Source organism: Neomonachus schauinslandi, chromosome 4, assembly GCF_002201575.2.
Source record: "Neomonachus schauinslandi chromosome 4, ASM220157v2, whole genome shotgun sequence".
NCBI lineage: Eukaryota > Metazoa > Chordata > Mammalia > Carnivora > Phocidae > Neomonachus > Neomonachus schauinslandi.
The window spans coordinates 137,616,772-137,629,754 of record NC_058406.1 but is presented as its reverse complement, the minus strand read 5'-3'; positions in this window follow the sequence as shown (position 1 = coordinate 137,629,754).

Here is a 12,983-nt window from a genome sequence, read left to right as displayed (position 1 = left end):
AGACTGCAAACTTACTGCTATTTATGTGCATTAATATATATATGTGTATGTGTAGGTATATATATATATATGTGTGTGTGTGTGTGTGTGTGTGTGTGTGTGTGTGTGTATGAAATTCTTTGTCTCCCACCTCCAACTTCAACTGAGACTCTTTTACTCTCATTAACTTGAGATAAAAAATCATTGAAATATATGTCCATGACACTGTCTTCTATTCTCTCTCTCTTAAACACATTCCAATTAGACTTTTGATCCTATTGTCTCACCAAAGATATCAATATCTATCCAATGTTACCATGTCAGATTCACTGGTCATTTATGAGTCTCATGTTTCTTGACTAATCAGAAGCAGCATTTGTCAAAGCTGATCTTACATTCTTTCTTTTGAAACCTTTGCTTAACATACAAGTTCCCATATCTTGTCCTTTCCCTTGCTTTCTCTACCCCATTTCCCAACCATATTGACTTAGTCTCCATACAGAGTCTTCTTCATATTCCAGTTCTGTAAATGCTTGAAAGCTCTAGGGCTTAATCCCTGAACCATTTCTTTGGGTCTTTAAATAGCATCTTAAACTGAACATACCTGAAACTCAATTCCCAATGTTCACTAACACCAAAATTATTCCTTTTTTAACTAATTTCCAATTTCAGAAAACACAGACTGCATCTTGCTGTCGCTAACATACTCCAAGTCATCTGTAACTCCTCTTTGTCTCACACTCCATGTCCACCTTTCAGTTCTATCAGTTATGACAAATGATACATTTACCAAATACTTGAGCATCAGTAATATGGATTTTCATCTTTTCAGGCTTTAACAACATTTTCTTTGCTGCTCACTGACCAAACACTAAGTCAGTGTTTTCCATTTGGATTATCGTTATGATAGTAATAAACACCCTAAAATCAAAGTTGCTTAATATCACAAATGTTTTCTCTTACACAAAGAAGAATGATGGTGATGGTAAGTTCTCTTCCAACATGAACCTATGCCTTCTATGATAAAAAGCTCCAAAGATTACTGGAGAAGGAAAGAGAGAAATGGAAATAGCAACCCAGTTCTTAGCTGTCTCATACCAGGAGTGACTTTCATAGTTCATTGGTCAGAACGAGTCACATGTTCCCCACGAAACTGTGACTGGAAAGGTCAGCTAACATGGAGACCTTGATGTGTATTAACAATCCTTGCCATACTTACTTTTTGCCTATTAGCCCAGTTTCTCCAAAATGCAATAGTTTTTATTTCTTAAGACTTTAAATTTATATAATTTTTAAAAATCAACTCAGGCATTTTTTTTGGCACTATTTAAAGTAGATAGTTAATGAAATTGGGTCCTTTGCAACTGTTGTTTTGAAATTTTCCTTCTTTGTATAAGCACAAGATATATTTTGAAACCTTCAAATTGCTATTTAAAATATTTTATCATAGGGCGCCTGGGTGGCTCAGTTGGTTAAGCGACTGCCTTCGGCTCAGGTCGTGATCCTGGGGTCCTGGGATCGAGTCCCGCATCGGGCTCCCTGCTCGGCGGGGAGCCTGCTTCTCCCTCTGACCCTCTCCTCTCTCATACTGTTTCTCTCTCGCTCGCTCTCTAATAAATAAATAAATAAAATCTTTAAAATATTTTATCATAAGTTTATATTATTGCAAAAATGTGGTACCTGATATACTATTAATACTGACTTTTCAATAATACAGCAGTCCATATACAATAGTGATTTGACACCACTATAGATTATTAAAAATAATCTCATTAATATTCAAAAGTCTTGTTTTTCTTTAAACTTTATTTATATTTCACTTACCTAATAGATTCATAGTAACTTAATATATTTTTATGATGGTAAATCATTAATTAGGTTCCCCATCATATTTCTTTGCAACAAAATAGGTAAAGAGATGGAAATTTATTTATTATTTATTTATTCATTTATGTTTTTGTTTAGTTTTTAAAAATTTTCTGGATTGAGCTACCATTAATATTAGTAGTAAATATTTGAATCTAGCTCTTAAAATACAGAAAATATTTATGTCTTAAATATAAAATACAAATTTTATTTTAAATAAATAAGTAGATAAAATGAAAATATATAAACAAATAAAAATAAAGAAAATTATTGGATTGTTTTGGGGTCACTATTACTTATTGCTATAATAAAGCATTCAGTATATTTATATTTTACTTTTTGTTAGGTAGTATTATTTAGAAATTTTATTTATGTGTATCAGTAGATGGGAACTAAAGAATTTCCATGATGGCAATGGTACTCAGTGTTTTCCATTCATTCTAATTCATGCCTCCCTCCCCTCCAAAAAAATCCAGAGTGGACTTAAGTCAAAATTTATTGTTGGGCGCCTGGGTGGCTCAGTTGGTTAAGTGACTGCCTTCGGCTCAGGTCATGATCCTGGAGTCCTGGGATCGAGTCCCGCATCGGGCTCCCTGCTCGGCAGGGAGTCTGCTTCTCCCTCTGACCCTCCTCCTTCTCATGCTCTCTGTCTCTCACTCTCTCTCTCTCAAATAAATAAATAAAATCTTTAAAAAAAAATTTATTGTTTATATTCAGTGATAAGTTGACAACAAAATGAAGTCTTGCTATTTTTTTTATTCCTGAAATAAAAGATCTAAAACCATCTTGATTTTCAAAAAACTGTATTACTTCTTTAGGGTTACTCATTGTATTTGAGAAATATATCAAAATATTTTACCAACACTTTTAAATGATAATGTATTATATTTATTTAACTTGATATAATCAGAAAGTGCTGGAAATTTTTTAAAACCATTTTAAATTGCAAATATATATATTAAATACAATATTATCTGTCTATATGATTTTAGCTTTATCTGATACTTTTTAATTCAACAAAACCTTAAAGCTATGTATTCGGTTATAACCATCTTTAAGAAAGTGGATCAACTCAGGGAAAATGAACATCATTTGTAACTCTTTATATGCCATTTGTATACAATCTATATCATGGAAAATAAATGTTGAATAAACAGTGTTCATTGTTAAACTAACCATCAACTCATGAGTACTTTCGTCAGGAAAAATATGATAACAACTTCTTAATTCAAATAAATGTTTTGTAAATACTTTGGAGAATATTACCAAAAAAAGTAAAATAACTTACAAAACAAATTTTTATGATAGAATACTAAAACCAGGACAGGTCCTAAAACTAGGACAAAATGCAGAGGGGAAAAAGCTGATTCAATCTGTTTTTTTTTTCTTTTTTTTATTATGTTATGTTAATCACCATACATTACATCATTAGTTTTTGATGTAGTGTTCCATGATTCATTGTTTGCATATAACACCCAGTGCTCCATGCAGAACGTGCCCTCTTTAATACCCATCACCAGGCTAACCCATCCTCTGACCCCCCCTCCCCTCTAGAACCCTCAGTTTGTTTTTCAGAGTCCATGGTCTCTCATGGTTCGTCTCCCCCTGTTTTAATATTTTATTAAGAACAATACTTTAATACTTTATTAAGAAATAAAATGTCTTTCCATTACCTAATCTGTAATAACACTGTGTGGCATTTAACCCAAAGTAGTTATTTATGAAGTGAGGTCTACTATATAAGGACGAAGGCTCTTTCTATAAATATGCACACTTCTATATCAACCACAGATGTTTAGTTTTTGAGTAACAGCACATATAGACATTCAAAAAGCCCCTCATTTTCTCTCACAAATAAAAAACCCCTCTGTCCTGGGACTGCCCCTATATAATTATTTCAATGTTCACAATGGAATAAAACCAGAATATGAAAATTACCTTCCTTATTAAACTTCTATAAAATGGATCAGTCTAAAAATAATGGAAATACTTTAATTTTTAACTATCCAATGATACAATTGAAAGATAAAAGAAGGTTCCAGGGGAGCCTGGGTTGCTCAGTGGGTTAAGGGTCTGCCTTTGGCTCAGGTCATGATCCCAGCATTTTGGGATCCAGCCCCAGTTTGGGCTCCCTGCTCAGCAGGGAGTCTGCTTCTCCCTCCCCCTGTACTAGCGCTCGTACTCCCTCTCTCTTCCTCTCAAGTAAATAAATAAATAAATAATCTTAAAAACAATTTAAAATAAGAAGTTTCCATCTTTTAAGGGATTTTTAAAACACAGAACTAATTGTTAATTCTTGTTACCTGGGATATGACTATAATGGGAAAAAAAGCATGTTTATAGACCAGATTGTCTAGGAAGTTGAAATTTTATATCATATTGTAAAGCTCATTTTCTAATCTACTTGCTATGTAAAGTGGCTGACATAATGATTCTACATAAAGTCATATATTTGTAACAATTAAAGAGCTTTGCAATGAGCAGGGAACCTATTATAGAATTACTGTACTAATTTTGCAGTTAAATCTCAAAACAATTGAAATTTGGTTTCAACTTTGTTGTCACAAAAACAGATGTGCTTAAGAGATACTTCTGTTGCCTTCTTCCTTAGCTACTTACCCTCTACATTTTAAAATGAGTGTTTCCAGCAATTATAATAATTTGGAATTGGCTGGTTTCCAATGAGTTGGATGCTGTCATAAACAGAAGACCCAAGTTATTTAAAAATTTGACTATTAAAAAAATGAAATGGTTCTGATGAACATTATAATACTAATTTAAAATAAAACAAAAATTTTAAAATTATTTTTTATTCTGTTCTCCCAAGCCACAACATCAGAAATTGCATGCAACCTCTAAAACAAATTTTGATCTAGTTCTATTCTTGACCTAGAATTAAATATATCCATGGTTATAGAGGCTGCTATAATAGGCATTTTATTGTTAAATATCACCAGCTCCCAAGATTCTATTAGCAGAAATAATAACATTAATTTCATATTTAACTGATATCCATCTTATTGAAGAAAATGTACTCATTATTTTATTTGCTCATGGTGCTAATAATTTATTTTCTGAATGTGCAATTTAACCAAATTGAAAGGACATATTCAAGCACATCTGCTTCAAATGATAATTTATAATATTTTTAAAAATTTAGATGATTTTCTCTTTACTCATTTGAATCATTAAGATACACTTGTTCACATTACAAAAACAGGATCTTAAAAATTAGAATGTTATATCATTAGTAATAATCACTAATATTGACTATTTTAGCTCTCTTAAATATTGAAAATATTTATTTTAAAAAAACTAGTACCTTTCTCTTTGTAAATAGAGAGAGATAGAAGATAGATAATCTTTCCAAGTATGTCTAGCTATATATATATAGAGAGAGAGAGAGAGAGAGAGAGAAAGAGAGAGAGATAATACCTCCCTAAAATGTAATACCTATAGTCAACCTCTTGAGCTAAGATAATTTAAGAAAAATATGTCAATGATGAGGGCTCATGGGAGGCTCAGTTGGTTAGGCGTCTGCCTTTGGCTCAGGTCATGATCCCAGGGTCCTATATCGAGGCCCACATCAGGCTTCCTGCTCAGCAGGGATCTTTGTCTCTCTCTCCCTCTGCTTCTCCCCCTGCTTGTGCTCTCTCTCTTTCTTTCTCTCTCTCTCTAAAATAAATAAATAAATAAATAAAAATATGTCAATAATAATATATTTACTGATTGAAAATAAGGTATTCCTCTGATATGTAATGTTGGTTTAAACTAGAAAAACAAAACTCTTAAATAGGACTTACCTTCTTTCTTTATAGTACTCACTGTATCCTTATTTGAGTGAACACAACCAAAAACATGGAATGAAATATGTAAAAAAATAAAGTTAAAAAGTTATTTACTCTGAAAGTTGGATAAGACTTGAGGTAGCAATTGTAGAATTAGAAAGGTTTGGTCTGAAAGGCTTTTGACAATGCCATACAAAAGCTCTTTGAGGATAAGAGAGAATTCTTAGCTGGAAACTTCCCTGAATGATCTGGAAAGTAAGGGAGTTTAGGACAAGCACTAACCTGAGGCAGAGCTGGATGTGACCTTAAGGAAGGACAAAGTATGTGTCTGTGTTTGGGTAGGAGGACATGTAATTTTATATCATCTATCATCTATCATCTATCTATCTATCTATCTATCTATCTATCTATCTATCTATCTATCTATCTATCTATCATCTATCTATCATCTATCATCTATCTATCTATCTATCTATCTATCTATCTATCTATCTATCTATCTATCTATCTATCTATCATCTATCATCATCTATCTATCTATCTATCTATCTATCTATCTATCTATCTATCTATCTATCTATCATAAATCCTCTTGAGCCAGCATTCAAATAATATAGTGGCCAGAGAAAAACACAACCATGTTAATTGTTCTTATTTTAAAATCATTCCCAGAAATTTCAGTGGTGACTAGACATTTTAGTGCTTTATTTAGTCAACTAACTTTCCTGCTTTCTGTGAAGACATCTTTCCCCAGTGTTATTTATCCCTTCAAATGTATTCTACTCCTTGCTTCTCCTCAGCTTTATCTGGTAGATGTTTTTCCAGTTTTTTCAGGCATCTTGATGATACAGAGGAAATTAGAAAATTAACCCTCACATTTTTCTACCTTTAGATCTATGAACAGGGCTGTGTCTTTTCCCTGGCATTTTAACTTTCTCCTGTGAGAATGAATAGCCCATGCTGCTGTCTGAGGGCAATAACCTATGTACATTAGATTCAACTCCTTTCTTCCTATCCATTTACTCTGTCACTTTGTTTGCTTGTTTGTTTGTGATATAATTGACACATTACATTGTATAAGTTTAAGGAATACAATGTGTTGATTTGATACATACTGCAATATGATTACCATCTTAGCATTATTTAACTCAGCCATCACATCACATAATTATCATTCCTTTTTTTGTGGTGAGAAAATTTAAGATCTAGTCTTTAGCAACTCTGAAGTATATAATATAGTATTGTTGAATATAATCACTCTGCTGGGCATGAGATGTTCACTTGTGAGAGTGGCTATCATCAAGAAGGCAAGGAGTAAGTGTTGGTAAGGATGTGGAAAAAAGGGAACCCTGTGCACTGCTGGTGGGAATGTATAGTGGCTCAGCCACTATGAAAAACAATGTTGACATTCCTCAAAAAAGTAAAAGTAGAACTATCATATCACCAGCTATCCCACTTTGGGATATATATGAATACAGGATATCAGAGACATGTCTGCCATCCCATGTTTATTGCACCATTAATCACAACAGCCAACATAATTATTAACTTCATACTTGTGATTGCTCAGCACTTTCTGTATCATAATTTGCTTTTCTCTCTCCTCATCCTCATCAGGACATAAACAGGCCATATTGCTCAACATGAAACAAAACAAAACACGAAAACCTTGTGTGAGCCTTCCTCTATCTCAGATACTCTTCACTTCCCTGTTCCTTTCCAAGTAAATATCTTCTGAATTGTCTGTGTATAGTCATCATACCTACAATCTTTCCATTTCTTTAGGACGAGACTCCAGTTTAAGGATATCATTCTCTTTTGTTTACCCTCCTACCTCACTGAACTTTCAGGCTCCTTTTTATATCCTATTCATCATCCCTACCTCTAAATTTTGGTACAGTTTAAAACCCACAACAGATCTCCTGTTTTCTCTATATACATACACTTTCATAGGTAATTTCATTTGTTTCTATGACCATGCATGTCATATAAGTTTTTGGTAAACACCAATTTATTTATCTCAGACGTTCCCTTGAACTCCCAGCTTGTATGTCTGTTTACTCCACATACCCACTTGATTCACAACCTTAAAATGTGCTTGAACCTCAGGCTTCACATTCATTTATGACAACGTGTCAGTTTAGTTCTTCAGTTTAAACACTGTCTAGTCATCTTTGAATACTTGTTTTCTTCAATAAAGAATTCATCAACAAATCCTGATGGATTCTCTTTCCAAATATATTCAGAATCTAATCTCTTACCCCCACCTCCACATTCCAAACCACTATATCTTCTTTTCTGAGCTATTAGATTTCTAGCCTTCTAACTGCCCACACATCTACACACATCCACACACACACACACACAGTATTTTCTATACCTCACTCACAATAGGTAGGTATTCTCCACATGGCAAAGAGAGTGATTCCCGGCATACCATGTAACACCTCTGCTAAAAAATTCCAATGCTTTTCATCTCTCTCAAAATAAAATTCGAAGTCCTTACCATGCTTTGGCTCCATGATACAATGATATTAACTCCTTCCGTGACTCAACGTGCTTGGTCTCCATCAGTCACACAGATTTCTTCATGTTGCTAAATACACTGAGCACTCGAGGACGTTATATGCTGAGGCTGTTATCTTTAAAGGTCATTCCTAGATATCACCACTCAAAACTTCTATTCTTCCTGATCTTTGCTCAAATATTCCCTTATCAGAGAGGTCTTACCTGAACACTCTTTTGAAAATAAGATTCCCTGCACTCTCTCTGCCTTTATTCACAATTTTTGTTGTTCATAGCACTTACCATCATCTGACATATTATGTATTTGTTTGGTTGCTGATTGTGTGCTTTCCCTTCCATATTATAAGCTCTATGACAGTAAAAATTTCATTCTGTTCACTTTGTCCAGAATAGGACTTGTACATAGTAATACTCTATAAATGTATTTTAAATGAGTGAATGGATATGGATTAGAAAGTAAGTAAGAATTTTATATGAACGATAAAGCCAAAAGTATGTATCAAGGTAGGGTTCTGGATTGTATAGGTAAGGTAGACAAACAATGGAGTCCTGGTGAGTGATGAATACTGTCTTGGGATTCATTTTGCCGCATCAGTGTGAGTCCCATAGATCTGTCTCTTGGTGCTCTTATTTTTGTCAGAATATGGCTATATGGATTTCTTATATCAATTATTTGTCTCTAAGCTTAAGAGCCATTTAGGGGTGCCTGGGTGGCTCAGTCGTTAAGCGTCTGCCTTTGGCTCAGGTCATGATCCCAGGGTCCTGGGATCGAGCCCCGCATCGGGCTCCCTGCTCAGCGGGAAGCCTGTTTCTCCCCCTCCCTCTCCCCCTGCTTGTGTTCCCTCTCTCGCTGTGTTTCTCTCTGTCAAATAAATAAAATCTTTAAAAAAAAAAAAGTTGAAGAGCCATTTAGCACAGATGCGTCATTACTGTGAAGGGTCCTATTTAAAATCATGGTTTTAGACATGACAATAACATTAACTTCGACATTACTGCCCCTCACAAATCCAGATGATTTTTATGAAATGACATGGCTTACCTTCAAACAAGAAATTGAGAAAACTAGTCAATTTTTACATATATTTAAATATTTAAGTTTTAATATTGTATTCCCAAATTTTAAAAAAACTATATGATAGTTGGTAAGAAAGATAAATTATATAAACTTTATATCTTCATCTGTATCTATCTATAGCCGTATCTCTATGTGTATGTAAATGCTATATCATGCGATAGCTATATCTCTATCTCTATCTCAATCTTTATTAAAAAGCCCAACAAACATTAATAAGAAAGAGAATAGTGATGTTGCTGCAAATATTTCCTCTTCTAATTTTAACATGTACACACACAAATACAAAATAAGAAAGGAATTAATATACCACTACCACTCACATATACACATATACACAGAAGAAATATGGTTAAAATTTTAGAATATAAACAGTTTTACTGTATTTACCACTTTGAATACCATGCAAATAATAAATAAAATGGAGAGAGAAAAAGTAAAGAAGAAAATTTCAAAATTCAATATGGAGAACCAGCTATAACCTCAAACTATAAACTAATAAAACTAGCTTTTAAATGCACTGCTCTTTGTATAAAATTAAGGGGCAATGTTGAGTATAAATGCATTCTTCCGCAGGTTATATAAAGCAGTAAGAGTTTTCCATATATAGATAAAACATCCCAAATAGAAGCACATGAACTTCTGCTGTTGTATGTGTGTGTATGGGGAATAAGTAGATTGGCTGCTGGACCCCGTATTTACTAAACCTCTCAATTTTACTGGGGAAACATAGTATAAAAGGAGGAGGAGATATGGAATAGATATTAATGCTTCAGCTACTAATTATGGTCAGCTGAAGAAATCATTGTAAAAACCCTACATAAAAAAGGGTTGGCAAAGGGGTTATGTTGTCGTGTTGTGAACCAGGAACACAACCACCCAGCACAAAGCAGTCCAACCTCCAGGATAGAATGTGGCGAGACAGTGCACTCAATAATGCACATGATCCCAACAACTCTGCTCAAGCTTCTTTTTCTTTTTTATTAAAATTTTATCTATTTGTTTATTTATTTATTTATTTATTTACTTAAGAGAGAGAGCGCAAGCTGGGGGAGGAACAGAGGTGGAGGGAGAAGGAGGGTCAAGAATCTCAAGCAGACACCATGATGAGCATGGAGCTGATGCAGGGCTTGATCCCAGTACCCTGAGATCATGACTTCAGTGGTAACCAAGAGTCAGATGCTTAACTGACTGAGGTACCCCATCTGCTTAAGCTTCTGATCCTAGCCCTTTCTCTAAACAAATTTTGGAGGAAAACCATGCAAGATAAAGCCATGCATCCATTCAAAAATAGCGATTGATAATAAAGCAACCACGATGTCACTATACCCTACATAATGCAAAGGCAAAGGAAAGGAGAAAAATACGCAAAAGACAGGTGAAAAAAAATACATCTCAAAAGAATTACATTATAAAACAGAAGAATTACACAATATATTATACAATATAACTGAGAGGTGCATAAATATTTGCTTAAGAAGTTTTTAGAAATATGACTTTTCTGAAATAAAAGTCCAAAAAAGAGGGGCAACTCAGTGGGTTAAGCGTTTGCCTTCGGCTCAGGTCTTGATCCCAGGGTCCTGGGATGGAGCCCCGCAAAGGGCTCCCTGCTCAGCGGGGAGCCTGCTTCTCCCTCTCCCTCTACTTGCTGCTCCCCCTACCTGTGCTCTCTCTCTCCTCTCTCTGTCAAATAAATAAACAAATAAAATCTTAGAAAAAATAAAAGGTCAAAGAAGAAACTCAGGGGCTCAAAGAAAGCATCACAAAATAACATTTGACATCTATATATTATTTTAAAGGAACACAGTATAATACTAATAAAAGAATAATATCTGATACGATTAGCAAAGGGAGACAGTGAAAGTGAAAATACTCCACGTTCAAGTGAATTGTATTTCAGGAATACAATGCTGATACAAAATTGAAAAAATTATTCTCTTATTCACCATGTTCACAGAACAAAAGATTTATAACTTGTGCTTAATTTGATAGATTTAAAAGACATAAAATTCAACACCTATTCCTGATTATAAAAAAAGTAATATAAGATAAAGGATTTTGTATCCAAATTTTATGCAAACATGAATCAATATAAGAAACAAAAATATTTTTAAAGATAAAATACTAATCACTCTTCACACCTAGGTAAAGATATTCACGATTTCATTTTTTAAATATTTATGGAAATACTTGCCTTAGGAAGTTGACAAGACAAACCCTAAGGAATATTTCTATCAGAAAGGGAAAGAACAAAGTACCATCATCTTCAGATATGTTTGTATGCCTGAAAATGAAATAATCCTAAAATGAATTTCCTGTTTTCTCCTGAATTGTGTAAATATTTTTTAAGTTTCCTTTTGTCTATTGGAATTTTAATTTTACCTCTGTATAGTAGAGTGAGAATGGTTGCTCTAGATATTATAATATAATTTCATAACTTTTCACCATATGCTCAAAATTAATATTAAGCCAAATACGTAAAGCATAGAGATTTGGTCAAATAGTACAAACTTCTTTTTTTTTAATCTAATGTACATCATGGTGATAATAATTAACAATGCTGTATTATATACTTGAAAGTTACTTAGAGAGTAGGTCCTAAATGTTCTCAGCACCCCCAAAGGTAATTACATGACGTGACGTATGTATTAATTAACCTTATTGTGATAATCATTTTGCAATATATACATGAATCAAATCATCACATTGTACTCCTTAAAGTTACAGAATGTTGATGTCAATTTTATCTCAATAAGCTGGAAAAAAGTAAACAATTTAGGTCCATTTACCCAATGCATTGTAACATAGCTTTATGCATGCATTGTCCCAAGTATTAGATCGTCATAACCTATAAATCTCACAAGAAAATATTATACATATTTTTTCTTTAAACATTCATTTAGATTTAGAAGGGATTAGGAAGAAAGAAGAAAATAGTTTTAATTAATTTCTTTAGATATTCACCATATTCAGTGTTCATTTCTTCTTGAAGGTCTGTTCCTACTTGATATCATTTCCCTTCAGCCTGAAGAACTTCCTCTACCATTTCTTGTAATATACTTCTATTGGTGACAAATTGTCTTAGGTTTGCATTAATCAGAAAAAGGTATTATTTTGCCTCAGGCTTGATGGTTATTTTCACTAGATAGAGATTTCTGGGTGTTGGTTGTCTTCTTTCAGCACTATGTAGGTATTGTAACTTCATTTTCTGTCTTAGAAGTTTCTGATGATAAATCTATGCTCCTTTAAATAATTGTTATTTGTGATAACATATCCTTTTCTTTTTCTGGCTGCTTTCAAGAGTTTCTGTTTAACTTTTCTTTTCAACAATTTGTCTGTGATGTCCCAGAAATAGCTGTTTTCCTATTTACCCTTGTTGGGGAAGTTCATCAAAAAGATGTGACTGCCGATTGACCTGTGAGCTGGACCCAGACACTCAGAGGCTCCTCACCCCTTTCCCTGCCCTTGAAATGTTGATTCTGCTTGTCTTTCTTGCTCCCAGAGGCTGCTATGTCTCACGACAGAGCTTGAGATAGTGATGTGGCTGAGAACACCTACATAGTGTGAGAGACTAAACCCATTTAAGGCCTCTTTATAAATTTTTAAGATTTGGGAAGTAGGTGCAGGATCCACTCACCTGGCTGTGGTCCAAAACAAGGTTTGTATGTTAAGTTCCCTTTGCTCATTAAAACTGCTACCTACCCAATTCACAGTGCTCATCATAGCTGTGAATTATGTAAGACTGTTGAATC